The sequence below is a fragment of the Muntiacus reevesi genome, chromosome 9, assembly GCF_963930625.1.
Source record: "Muntiacus reevesi chromosome 9, mMunRee1.1, whole genome shotgun sequence".
Taxonomy (NCBI): Eukaryota; Metazoa; Chordata; class Mammalia; order Artiodactyla; family Cervidae; genus Muntiacus; species Muntiacus reevesi.
Window position 1 is genome coordinate 42,680,931 of NC_089257.1, and position 14,935 is coordinate 42,695,865.

Genomic DNA, 14,935 nt, shown 5'->3' on the forward strand with positions numbered 1-14,935 from the left:
CAATCGTCCAACCCCACCCACTGGGTGAAACTTCCACATTAAAAAGGAACCACAGACCACCAGAATAGAGAAAGCCCACTCCAGACTCAGCAGTCTAAACAAGATGAAAAGGCAGAGAAATACCCAACAGGTAAAGGAACATGAAAAATGCCCACCAAGTCAAACAAAAGAGGAGGAGATAGGGAATCTACCTGAAAATGAATTTAGAAAAATAATAATAAAATGATTCAAAATCTTGAAAACAAAATGGAGTTACAGATAAATAGCCTGGATACAAAGACTGAGAAGATGCAAGAAATGTTTAATAAGGAACTAGAAGAAATTAAAAAAGAGTCAATTAAAAATGAATAATGCAATAGTTGAGATCAAAAACACTGTGGAGGGAATTGACAGTAGAATAAAAGAGACAGAAGATAGGATAAGTGAGGTAGAAGACAAACTGGTGGAAATAAATGAAGCAGAGAGGAAAAAAGAAAAAAGAATCAAAAGAAATGAGGACAACCTCAGGGACCTCTGGGACAATGTGAAACGCCCCAACATTCGAATCATAGGAGTCCCAGAAGAAGAAGACAAAAAGAAAGGCCTTGAGAAAATACTCGAGGAGATAATAGCTGAAAACTTCCCTAAAATGGGGAAGGAAATAGCCACCCAAGTCCAAAAAAACCAGAGAGTTCCAAACAGGATAAATCCAAGGCGAAACACCCCAAGACACATATTAATCAAATTAACAAAGATCAAACACAAAGAATAAATATTAAAAGCAGCAAGGAAGAAACAACAAATAGCACACAAAGGAATTCCCATAAGGATAACAGCTGATCAATCAATAGAAACCCTTCAGGCCAGAAGGGAATGGCAGGACATACTGAAGGTAATGAAAGAGAATAACCTACAACCTAGATTACTGTACCCAGCAAGGATCTCATTCAGATATGAAGGAGAATTCAAAAGCTTTACAGACAAACAAAAGCTGAGAGAATTCAGAACCACCAAACCAGCTCTTCAACAAATGCTAAAAGATCTTCTCTAGACAGGAAACACAGAAAGGTTGTATAAGCATGAACCCAAAACAACAAAGTAAATGGCAACGGACCACACCTTTCAATAATTACCTTAAATGTAAAAGGGTTGAATGCCCCAACCAAAAGACAAAGACTGGCTGAATGGATACAAAAACAATACCCCTATATATGCTGTCTACAAGAGACCCATCTCAAAACAAGGGATACATACAGACTAAAAGTGAAGGGCTGGAAAAAATATTTCATGCAAACAGAGACCAAAAGAAAGCAGGAGTCGCAATACACATATCAGATAAAATAGACTTTCAAAATAAAGGATGTGAAAAGAGACAAAGAAGGACACTACATAATGAACAAAGGATTAATTCAAGAAGAAGATATAACAATTATAAATATATATGCACCCAACATAGGAGCACCACAATATGTAAGGCAAATGCTAACGAGTATGAAAGAGGAAATTAATAGTAACACAATAATAGTGGGAGACTTTAATATCCCACTCACAACTATGGATAGATCAACTAAGCAGAAAATTAAAGAGGAAACAGAAATTTTAAATGAAACAATGGACCAGCTAGACCTAATTGATATCTATAGGACATTTCACCCCAAAACAATCAACTTCACCTTTTTCTCAAGTGCACACGGAACCTTCTCCAGAATAGATCACATACTGGGCCATAAATATAACCTTGGTAAATTCAAAAAATTGAAATCATTCCAGTCATCTTTTCTGACCACAGTGCAGTAAAATTAGATCTCAATTACAGGGAAAAAAAATTGCTAAAAATTCAAACATATGGAGGCTAAATAACATACTTCTGAATAACCAACAAATCATAGAAGAAATAAAAAAAAGAAATCAAAATATGCATAGAAATGAATGAAAATAAAAACACAACAACCCAAAACCTATGGGACATTGTAAAAGCAGTGTTAAGGGGAAGGTTCATAGCATTACAGGCTTGCCTAAAGAAACAAGAAAAAAGTTAAATAAATAACCTAACTCTACACCTAAAGCAACTAGAGAAGGAAGGAATGAAGAACCCCAGAGTTAGTAGAAGGAAAGAAAACTTTAAAAATAGGGCAGAAATAAATGCAAAAGAAACTAAAGAGATCAGAGCAAAAATCAACAAAGCTAAAAGCTGGTTTTTTGAAAAACTAAACAAAATTGACAAACCGTTAGCAAGACTTATTAAGAAACAAAGGGAGAAGAACCAAAGTAACAAAATTAGAAATGAAAATGGAGAGATCATAACAGGCAACATTGAAATATAAAGGACCATAAGAGACTACTACCAGCAGCTCTATGCCAATAAAATGGACAATTTAGAAGAAATGGACAAATTCTTAGAAGGGTATAACTTTCCAAAACTGAACCAGGAAGAAATAGAAGATCTTAACAGACACATCACAAGCAACGAAATCAAAACTGTAATCAGAAATCTTCCAGCAAACAAAAGGCCACGACCAGATGGCTTCACAGGTGAATTCTACCAAAAATTTAGAGAAGAACTAGCACAGATCTTACTCAAACGCTTCCAGAAAATTGCAGAAGAAGGTAAACTTCCAAACTCATTCTATGAGGCTATCATCACCCTAATTCCAAAACCAGACAAAGATGCCACAAAAAAGAAAACTACAGGCCATTATCACTGATGAACATAGATGCAAAAATCTTTAACAAAATTCTAGCAAACAGAATCCAACAGCATATTAAAAAAAATCATACACCATGACCAAGTGGACTTTAACCCAGGAATGCAAGGATTCTTTAATATCCGCAAATCAATCAACGTAATACACCACATTAACGAATTGGAAGATAAAAACCATATGATTATTTCAATAGATGCAGAGAAAGCCTTTGACAAAATTCAACACTCATTTATGATTAAAACTCTCCAGAAAGCAGGAATAGAAGAAACATACCTTTACATAATAAAAGCTATATATGACAAACCCACAGCAAGGATTACCCTCAATGCTGAAAAATTGGAAGCATTTCCCCTGAAATCAGGAACAAGACAAGGGTGCCCACTCTCATCACTACCATTCAACATAGTTTTGGAAGTTTTGCCCACAGCAATCAGAGCAAAAAAAAAGAAGTAAAAGGAATTCAGAGAGGAAAAGAGGTGAAACTCTCGCTGTTTGCAGATGACATGATCCTCTACATAGAAAACCCTAAAGACTCTACCAGAAAATTACTAGAGCTAATCAACGAATATAGTAAAGTTGTCAGGTATAAAATTAACACAGAGAAATCCCTTGCATTCCTGTACACTAACAATGAGAAAACAGAAAGAGAAATTAAGGAAACAATACCATTCATCGTTGCAACAGCAAGAATAAAATACTTAGGAGTATATCTACCTAAAGAGACAAAAGACCTATACATAGAAAGCTCTAAAACACTGATGAAAGAAATCAAACAGGACACAAACAGATGGAGAAACATACCGTGTTCATGGATTGGAAGAATCAATATTGTCAAAATGGTTATACTACCCAAAGCAATCTACAGATTCAATGTAATCCCTATTAAGCTACCAATGGTATTTTTCACAGAAGTAGAACAAATAATTTCACAATTCGTATGGAAATACAAAAAACATTGAATAGCCAAAGTAATCTTGAGAAAGAAGAATGGAACTGGAGAAATTAACCTGCCTGACTTCAGACTACACTACAAAGCCACAGTCATCAAGATAGTATGGTACTGGCACAAAGACAGAAATATAGATCAACGAACAGAATAGAAAGCCCAGAGATAAATCCACGAACCTATGGACACCTTATCTTTGACAAAGGAGGCAAGGATATACAATGGAAAAATGACAACCTCTTTAACAAGTGATGCTGGGAGAACTGGTCAACCACTTGTAAAAGAATGAAACTAGGACACTTTCTAACACCACACACAAAAATAAACTCAACATGGATTAAAGATCTAGATGTAAGACCAGAAACTATAAATCTCCTAGAGGAGAACATAGGCAAAACACTCTCTGACATAAATCACTGCAGGATCCTCTATGACCCACTGCCCAGAATATTGGAAATAAAAGCAAAAATAAACAAATGGGACCTAATGAAACTTAAAAGTATTTGCACAACAAAGGAAACTATAAGCAAGGTGAAAAGACAGCCCTCAAATTGGGAGAAAATAATAATAAATGAAGCAACAGACAAAGGATTAATCTAAAAAATATACAAGCAACTCCTACAGCTCATTTCCAGAAAAATAAATGACCCAATCAAAAAATAGGCCAAAGAACAAAACAGACATTTCTCCAAAGAAGACATACAGATGGCTAACAAACACATGAAAAGATGCTCTACATCACTCATCATCAGAGAAATGCAAATCAAAACCACAATGAGGTACCATTACACTCCAGTCAGGATGGCTGCCATCCAAAAGTCTATAAACAATAAATACTGGAGAGGGTGTGGAGAAAAGGGAACCCTCTTACACTGTTTGTGGGAATGCAAACTAGTATAGCCACTATGGAGAACAGTGTGGAGATTGCTTAAAAAACTGGAATTAGAACTGCCATATGACCCAGCAATCCCACTTCTGGGCATATACACGGAGGAAACCAGATCTGAAAGAGACACGTGCACCCCAATGTTCACCGCAGCAATATTTATAATAGCCAGGACATGGAAGCAACCTAGATGCCCATCAGCAGACGAATGGATAAGGAAGCTGTGGTACATATACACCATGGAATATTACTCAGCCATTAGAAAGAATTCATTTGAATCAGTTCTAATGAGATGGATGAAACTGGAGCCCATTACACAGAGTGAAGTAAGCCAAAAAGATAAAAACTGAAACAGTATACTAACGCATATATATGGAATTTAGAAAGATGGCAATGATAACCCTATATGCAAAACAGAAAAAGAGACACAGATGTACAGACCAGAAGTTTGGACTCTGTGGGAGAAGGCGAGTGTGGGGTGTTTCGAGAGAACAGCATCGAAACATGTATATTACCTAGATTGAAACAGATCACCAGCCCAGACTGCAGGCATGAGACAAGTGCTCGGGCCTGGTACACTGGGAAGACCGAGAGGAAATGGGTGGAGACGGAGGTGGGAGGGGGGGATAGTAATGGGGAATACATGTAAAGCCATGGTTGATTCATGTCAGTGTAAGACAAAAACCACTAAAAAAAAAAAAAAAAAAAAAAAAAGAGAGAGAGAGAGAGGGAGAATGAAAAAATGTACCTTTGGGAAAAAAAACAAAACAAAACACTTCCTAATCTCAACCACAAAATTGAGCAATCAGAGAATAAGACATGAGAATAGGAAGAGTGGGTGCTATGTAACTATGAACATTTCTCTCCTGTCTTTTGTGGTGACTCCTTCTTTATTCATTGAACACACCCACATGGAGTGACTTCTCTGGGTCTCTCTCTGGGCTAAGCAGCAGGGACGTGGTGCTGGATTGTGGTTGATAACAAAAAATATTGGGACATTGGGAGATGTGTCCTTGCCTGTGTCTCACCAGTTGCATAGTAACGGGCTAAGTTCTGAACAAATAAGTGATCAGTGCATAAAATGGAGGTAGAAATTCTCTTCTGTGTTACAGAAGTGCTCACTTTCCAGTCTTGGTTGGATAAGAACCACTGGGACACGTGCACACACACACATAACCTGTTTATAGTGACTATAGATTTTAGAGACATTTGTTTAGGAGGCATAAAGTTAAAAGCTTTTGTTTTCTTAATAGAGAAAAAACCAGTATATATATATATGTGTATGTATTTATGTATGTATATGTGTTTATGTTTATTGCTGTATAATAAATATTGACCAATTCCCTAAACAGCAGACTTCTTGGTAAAGGCTTTTTTATGAGACAAATTGTATTTGTTCACACTGTTAAAATAAGGATTTAGTTCAGTTCAGTCACTCAGTCATGTCTGACTCCTTGTGATCCCATGGACTGTAGCACACCAGGCTTCCCTGTCCATTACCAACTCCTGGAGCTTGCTCAAACTAGTGTCTATTGAGTCAGTGATGCCATCCAGCCATCTCATCCTCTGTCATCCCCTTCTCCTCCCACCTTCCATTTTCCCCAGAAGCAGGGTCTTTTCCAAGGAGTCAGCTCTTTGCATCAGGTGGCCAAAATATTGGAGCTTCAGCTTCAGCATCCGTGCTTTCAATGAATATTCAGGACTGATTTCCTTTAGAATGGACTGGTTGGATCGCCTTGCAGTCCATGAGAATCTCAAGTCTTCTCCAAAACCACAGTTAAAAAACATCAGTTCTTCAAACTCAGCCTTCTTTTTGGTCCAACTCTCACATCCATACATGACTACTGGAAAAACCATAGTTTTGACTATACAGACATTTGTTGTCAAAGTAATGTTTCTGCTTTATAATATGCTGTCTAGGTTTATCATAGCTTTTTTTCCAAAGAGCAAGCATCTTTTAATTTCATGGCTGCAGTCACCATCTGCAGTATTTTTGGAGTCCAAGAAAATAAAATCTGTTACTGAATTCATTGTCTCCCTATCTATTTGCCATGAAGTGATGGGGTCATTTGCCATAATCTTAGTTTTATGAATACTGTCAAAAAAAAAAAAGAAAAAAAACCAACATTCAAATATAAATATTTTCCTTTAAAGAAGGACGATTTCCATTGTAAGTATGAGAAGCTCAGGGTCATGGGTTAATCTTTGCCCTTGCTTTGTTTTTCCTTTTCTTTTGCTCAGAACTGTGTATGGAGTTGCCAAAAAAGTCTGTATAGTCAAAGCTATGGTTTTTCCAGTAATCATGTATGGATGTGAGAGTTGGACCATAAAGAAGTCTGAGTGCTGAAGAATTGAGGCTTTTGAACTGTGATGTTGGAGAAAATTCTTGAGAGTCCCTAGGACTGCAAAGAGATCAAAGGAGTCAATCCTAAAGGAAATCAGTCTGGACTGTTCATTGGAAGGACTGAAGCTGAAGCTGAAACTCCTATACTTTGGCCACCTGAAGGGAAGAGCTAACTCATTGGAAAAGACCCTGATGCTGGGAAAGATTGAAGGTGGGAGGAGAAGAGGGTGACAGAGGATGAGATCGTTAGATGGCCTCACTGACTCACTGGACACTAGTTTGAGCAAGCTCCAGGAGTTGGTAATTGACAGGGAAACCTGGCACGCTGTAGTCCATGAGATAGCAAAGAGTCAGACACGATTGAGCAACTGAACTGAACTGTGTATAGAGTTAGCTTATACCCGTTCAAAGAGGGAAGATTCTTCAGTACGACTTGGAAAAGGATTCTCTGGATTGAGAGGAGAGCACAGGGTAACTTTTGCAGCTTCATGATCTAAGACTTCCTCTAGTTATGTGAAGAGTTCAGAGTAGCATCTCTCTTTGAGGCCACTTCTGTGACTCAGACCTAAGTCTGTTTCCAGAGGACATTTGACTCCCTCCCTCTGTTCCAGCCCCAGAGTTCAACAGACCTTCCTTCCTAGGGGAACTCAGCTTTGAAGGTTTGTGTAACTGTAGCAGTACTTTCTTACATATGCTTTCCTTATAGCCTTTCGACCTGTTATCACAACCTGCTTTGTCCCTTACTCAATGATCTTTCTGTGAGTGTGTGGTTCTCATGATGCTAAGGTAATATCATTTTGGAAAGACTTCTTTGCTGAACATTTCTGAGATTCTTAGATGCTGTAGACCACTGTGCTCCAGTAACTGTGACAGTGGGGAAAAGTTGATTGGCTCTCTAATGGATACTACTCTCCTTTGTGAATTAAACGCTCAGATAAACTTTTCTCCAGAACAGGTTGGCATCAGGGTCCCACCAGGGCCGTTTTTGACCTTCTCCAATCTGTGGAGCTTCAGCTCCCGTCTAGGGGGTTTTGGCTCCAATTTGGGGTGTTCTGCCTGTGAAAGGAAACTGTTAATAAGGCGCTTTGGAGAAAGGTCACTGGGCTAGTGGAACTGGAAAGTCACGTTAATGTGACTTTCTGGCTGGTTAGGTTTTGGTTTAGTTTGACTTCCCAGGTAGCGCTAGTGGTTAAGAACCAGCCTGCCAGTGCAGGAGACATAATGAGGCTCAGATTCAATCCCTGGGTCGGTAAAATCTCCTGAAGGAGGAGATGGCAACTCACTCCAGTATTCTTGCCTGGAGAATCCCACAGACAGAGAAGCCTGGTGGGCTAGAGGCCATGGGGTCGCAAAGAGTCAGACACGACTAGAGCGACATAGCAAGCACTGCGGTATTGCTCGATCCTGTCAAGTGCAAAAGTACTTGGACCTTGACAGGACTATCTCGTTTTACTAGCAATGTCAAAGCCCCCTGCCAAGGTTTCAGTGCTGTCCTAGCCTACGGTGATGTGTTTGTGGTTTTAGAGGGGTTTTCATTCCATACTGGAGTAGGGATTTTTAGTCACCTTCACTGCACTGACCCCCACCACACATTTGCCAATCTTGTGGCTTGGCGACCCTGATCTTATTCAAGGATACTTGAGATTTCCCTGACACCTAACATTGTTGAAGATATTAACTCCAGTTTTACTCTGCTTTGTTGCTTTCTTTTTGCCAACAAATGTCCATCTAGTCAAGGCTATGGTTTCTCCAGTGGTCGTGTATGGATGTGAGAGTTGGACTGTAAAGAAAGCTGAGTGCCGAAAACTTGATGCTTTTCAACTGTGGTGTTGAAGAAGACTATTGAGAGTCCCTTGGACTACAAGGAGATCCAACCAGTCCATCCTAAAGGAGATCTAACCAGTCCATCCTAAAGGAGATCTAACCAGTCCATCCTAAAAGAGATCAGTCCTGGGTGTTCATTGGAAGGACTGATCCTGAAGCTGAAACTCCAATAGTCTGGCCACCTCATGTGAAGTGTTGACTCATTGGAAAAGACCCTGATGCTGGAAGGGATTGGGGGCAGGAGGAGAAGGGGACAACAGAGGATGAGATGGCTGGATGGCATCACCAACTCGATGGACATGAGTTTTAGTAAACTCCGGGAGTTGGTGATGGACAGAGAGGCCTGGTGTGCTGTGATTCATGGGGTCGCAAAGAGTCGGATACGACTGAGTGACTAAGCTGAATTGAATGTCTGTTTGATTTGACAGCCAGGAGGTGTTTGGGAGAGACTAAATTCTATATTACTTCTATATTTAGGGCATTATCATGTCACTCATCCTCTCTGGTTTTATTTTAGAAAAAGTATTTTATGACCCTATGAGAAAAAACCATGGAAAATAATGCTTATTTAAACATATATACATATATATACTAGCACCAGATGGCAATAGAAGTAAAGAAGTTGCCAATGCAAGAGGTGTAAGAGACATCGGTTCGATCCTTGGGTTGGGAAGGTCCCCTGGAGAAGGAAATGACAACCACTTCAGTATTCTTGCCTTGAGAATCCCATGGACAAAGGAGCCTGGTAGACTACAGACCATGGGCATGCAAAGATTTGGACACGACTACAGCAACTTAACACACACACATATACATGTATACATGTATAGGTGTGTGTATGTATGAATGTGTAATGCTTTTCACTACTATCTGCATCTCAAATCATCTATAAGGATTGAACTATGCTGTAGTCTGTCCACCGCCCAGTGAAGGAATCCTCACACCAATTTACTTACCTCTGCCAAGAGTCATTCCCTGGTGACTCAGAGGGTAAAGCGTCTGCCTACAATGCAGGAGACCTGGGTTCGCTCCCTGTGTCAGGAAGATCCTCTGGAGAAGGAAATGGCAACCCACTCCAGTACTCTTCCCTGGAAAATCCCATGGATGAAGTAGTGTGGTAGGCTACAGTCCAGGGGCTCGAAAAGAGTCGGACATGACTGAGCGACTTCACTTTCATGCCAAAGGTTTGCAAGCTGCTGTGACTTCGTACTTGCTCTGTGTAAATTTGCACAGGATTCCTCTGCCTTTATGATTGTCACTCTCTAGAAATTATGCTCTGAATTTCCTAATATTCTTCAGCTACCTCTCCTCTGCTCTTGTTGTTTAGTTGCTAAGATTGCCAACACACCAATCCCATGGACTGTAGCCTGCCAGGCTCCTATGTCCATGGGATTTCCCAGGCAAGAATACTGGAGTAATTTGCCATTTTCTTCTCCAGGGGAACTTCCTGATTCAGGGAGGAAACTTGCATCTCCTGCGTTGGCAGGCCTTGGCATGTAGATTCTTTATCTCTGAGCCACTGGGAAATCCTCCTGTTGCTCTAGCATGTACAGATGTCTCTGAGCTTGGGTGATGAGTATAGGCCATTAAAATCCATATTGCAGCAGATGGTGAGCACAACTATTTATGCTCATGAAGTAGATTCACCCTACCATCAATCACTACTATCTATTTCCCTTCCATTCAGAGTGCTAACTAGCTCCCTAGAAGAGAGTTGATCCTTCCCTCAGCAATGCCCAACAGATGGCAACATATGATTTTTTCCCCCCACAAACCCATTCTCCTGCTTTTAAACTTTGGAATTTCTGGTCTTACATGGTTTATATTGCAGTGTCACTGTGACAGTCATATATGATCCATCTGATCAGTCTCACGAATGCTCTTACTTATTTCAGAAATGTAAAATTGGTCACAGGTATTGTGTATCTTTAATTTTTAAAGCTAAAAGATGCTCAAACTATTATTCCTATAAAAAGCATTGGATGATACTTATGATCTTGAGTAACATAACCCCCACTTATAATGTTTCATATGAATGCATTAGGCTTTGTGTTTTTGAGGTTTACTTTAAAATTTAGTCAATAATAATATACTTGGAAAAATAGAAGTGTCTAGTTTAAAACCCTCTTCCTTACTGAGTGTGAGAGAAATCATTTCGACAACCTGTAATTTGGTTAATTACAAAGTAGTTTGATGTTTTAAGTTATGAATTATAGCCAGGCTATACCCTACAGCTAGTAGCAGGTCCCCAACCAGAGGCCCATGCATAGAAGGAGATGACACAGTTCAACTGACCAGCCTGTAAACCCAAACATCAGCAATAACAATAGACTCTTAGGGTACCTGGGTTTTTAGAAGGTGTCTCTCTGATCAGTGCTTAGATTTCAGTATCTTATGTAGCCTCTCACGAATCTCCTTAGTCTTAATGGAATAGATGATTGGATTGAGCATTGGAGGCACAAAGAGATATACTAGGGACATGAACTTGTGCACATACTCAGGGGCATGCTTCCCAAATCGATGGACCATGGACACACTAACCATGGGCACATAGAAAATGAGCACAGCACAGATGTGTGACACACAGGTGTTGAGTGACTTAAGTCTCTCTTCCCGGGAGGCGATGGCCAGCACAGAGTGTAATATGAGCACATAGGAAACGAGGATGAGCACTGATTCTACACCAAAGGTAGAGACCACAATGAACAAGCCATACATGCTGTTGATGGTGGTATCTCCACAGGGCAGGCGGATCAGGTCTGGGTGCAAGCAGTAGGAGTGGGTCAGTACGTTGTCTTTACAAAAAGGCAACCTCTTCAGAAGGAAAGGCAGTGGGAAGACCATGCAGAAGCTTCGGATGATGATAGATATGCCCATGTGAGCCACACGGGTATCAGTGAGCACTGTTGAATAATGCAAGGGGTTACAGATGGCCACATAGCGGTCAAAACTCATGGCCAGCAAGATTCCAGACTCTGTCCAGGAAAAAAAGTGGATGAAGAACATCTGAATCAGGCAGGCATCAAAGGCAATCTCTGGTGCGTGAAAGCACAAGGTAGCCAGTATAGTCGGCAAGGTAGAAAAAGACACACCCAGGTCATTGACAGACAGCAGAGACAGGAAGTAGTACATTGGCTGGTGCAAGCTTTGCTCCTCCTTTATGATGAAGAGAATGAGACTGTTGCCCAGGATGGAGACAGCATACAGCAGTAAGAGGAGGACCGCTAACCAATGCTCCACTCCCTCCATCTCTGGGAAGCCTGTTAGGGTGAAGCTGGTCGTGCTCGAGATGTTAGTTTCAGAACTTCCCATGGGGCCCCTCAGTATCTTTTGGAGAAACACAGAGTAAAGTGAGGTCAGACAATGGAAAAATGGTCACTGTCCAGGATGGAAAGGAAAAGGCTACTTAGATTGCACACCAACAAAGATCATGAAAAATTGGGAGGAAACAAGCTAGGGATCACTGGTCACACCTCAGGCCTTCTGCCATCTGATCATTTCTACAGTTGGGTCATGGGCTCCACTTCCTTCCCCACAAAACTCCTTTGAGGCTGTTTTGAACACTGTATTTCATTCATCCTGTTTCTGTATTCTTTGCAGAAATATTAAAATCTTTCTCCAGTAGCATAAAATGTTTTAGCACTTACTCTCTACCAGTTCTAGCCACTACATTCTTCAAGAAGTGAAGTAGAGTATGGCCTCCCCAAGACCTTATCTCAGTGCTCTCCACTTACTCATGAATCTCCATGTATGCAGGGATGATACTTTCATCTGTACTCTGAGCTGTGTCTTTTCTCCTGCCTACACTGGAAGATCTCACTCCAGCCCCCCATCCTCTTTGCCACTTGAGCTCCTCTCTTATTCACCAAGGATCCAGAGTCTCATGCTCCCCTACTCCTGATTGCTCTGAGTTTTTCTATCTTGCATATTTATGTGTTTTCCTCTGTTTAGATTAAGGATTCTCAAACTGTGCATATTCTAGATTCACCAAAGTAGCTTTAAAAAAAAACTCCTTTTTCTGGACCCCAATAACACCAATTCAATCCAAATCTCTAGCAGTAGCAGTTGGAAGGCTGATTCATGTCAATGTATGACAAAAACCACTACAATATTGTAAAGTAATCAGCCTCCAACTAATAGAAATAAATGGAAAAAAAAAAAAAAAAAAAAGATCAGTACATTAAAAAAAAAAAAAAAAACACTACCCAGGAAATTCCAATGCAAAGTCAAGTTTGAGGATCAGAGGTTTAGATTATGTCCCATCCAAAACCAACTTCTTTATTATTGAGGATCAGTTTCAGGATATACAGTCAAAGAAAATAAATAACAACAACAAAAAAATCACTTTATTGCCCCCACATATTCTTCCAGTAGTCACTCACTTCTCTGCTCTCTTTCACACTAAGTTCAAAATTATTTTCTACTCATAATGTCCTTCTTACCTCTTCTCTGTATGTAAATTATCCCAAATTTATGTCTCTAGCTCAGATGTCTCTTCTAGCTATAGAGTCAAGCATCCAACTCCCTACTGGAGTATCACCTGTAATAGCTCATCAGCACAACATAAATATATGCCAGTCTGAAATTTTGTTAATTACTGTACTGGTCCTCTGCAATATTTTCCTCGTGTAAAAGTCCATCAGCATTTATCCATGGACTAAAGTCAGAAAAACCTAGGAAGAATTTTGACCCACTCCCATTTCCAGATCTAATTATATTACTACCTTTACAAAATATGCTTAACACTGGCACTCCTGTCTCTCTCACTTCCAGTTAATCCACTATCCAGTCTATCGCACTGATCTGTCCCTCTGCATTTTCAATCAGGATGTTCACAGACCCTTTCTTGCTGATCACCCAGCTCCATGTCATGAACCTCTCTAATCCATTTTTTACAAAGAAGTCAGATTATCTGTCAATAATATCAATAAAATGATGTTACACTTCTATGGAAAACCTCTCAGTGGCTTCCCTTCACTCTTAAAATAAGGATTAGAGCAAGAATTCAGTCTTACCTAGGCATGAGGCAGCATATGAACTACCTGAGAACTTGTTGCCTTTCTGTTATACCAACCAGTCATTACTTCTCTACATATCATTGTATGTCCTTATTTTGCATCCTCACACATACTTTTCAGCACGACTGTTATCACACTTTAGAATTATAGTGAATTATTATGTATTTGTTTGGTCATTTTGTTAGTATCTTTCTTCCCCAAAGAATTATAAGATCCTATAGTTGTCTCAATGCATATCCAAGTTGCTGGGCATAGAGTCCTGGATAAGGATTCAGATTACCAGTTCTAATTCTAACCAGTAAATATTGATTAAATAGATAAACTATCTTAGGAAGAATGTATTATGATCCAGTTTTGAAGTGTAACATAAACTTAGAAAAGTTAAATAACTCTGGTAACATCTAAAACAGCGAACTTTTAACCTCAGCTTTAGCACACATCAGCTATGGATTTAGTTTACTTAATTACACCTTATGTTTAGAGCTGTAGTATAGAAAAAATAGAAAGTAAAAACATAGAATTGATATTCAGCACCGTTGTGCAACATATGTACCGAATAAACGGCACCCAAGAAAGAGGGGATGAAGAGGGACATCTGGGGCCAAGGTTCCCAGGTCTGCTGTCCCTATGGCCTGACTCTTCCAGTTTCCAAACAAAGGCTCTCTCCTTTTGCATGAGAATACTGGAGTGTAGTTAGTAACACCGAAGCATTCACACCGAACAAAAGCTTTGGAATTTCAGGCATCAGGGCTACTGTGGAGGATTATTGGTGTAGGGCAGAAGTGGAGTACAGAGAAAATCTCTAAAATTAGATCACAAAACCTTTTCTTCACATATGTGTATTATGATCGCTTTAGGATTTTGAAGCTATGAATGAGGTTCCTACAGACCTCTGTGAGGGAAGGGCTGAAGTCCCAACTTACCTCCTCAGGGCAGCTCTAGTGAGAAGAGGACAGGTGAAGTGTCTCCTAAGGAGGAACTCTAAGGATTCCTCCGTACATGATCTCCCAGCCAACCTCCCTGCCCTGAGGAGTTAAACTGCCTCTTCAGAGTCCCCTGGGCCTGGTAAGTCCTAGGGCTCAAAGAGATGGCTGGAGCAGCAGGGGATATGAAAAATCTTGAACGATGGCTCCTCTGTGCACTGGTGTTTCTCCCCCTAACAGACATCAAAAAACATCGAGTTATAACCCTGTTGTCCTTCATGAAAGAATCCATTCAGTTCGTCAACAACAG

At 40.0% G+C, this 14,935-nt stretch overlaps 1 pseudogene; it reads right to left on the reverse strand.

The window, feature by feature from the left end:
- Window positions 1-11,106: 11,106 nt before the first annotated feature.
- On the reverse strand, window positions 11,107-11,996 carry LOC136174655 (olfactory receptor 51I2-like; annotated as a pseudogene).
- Window positions 11,997-14,935: the final 2,939 nt, after the last annotated feature.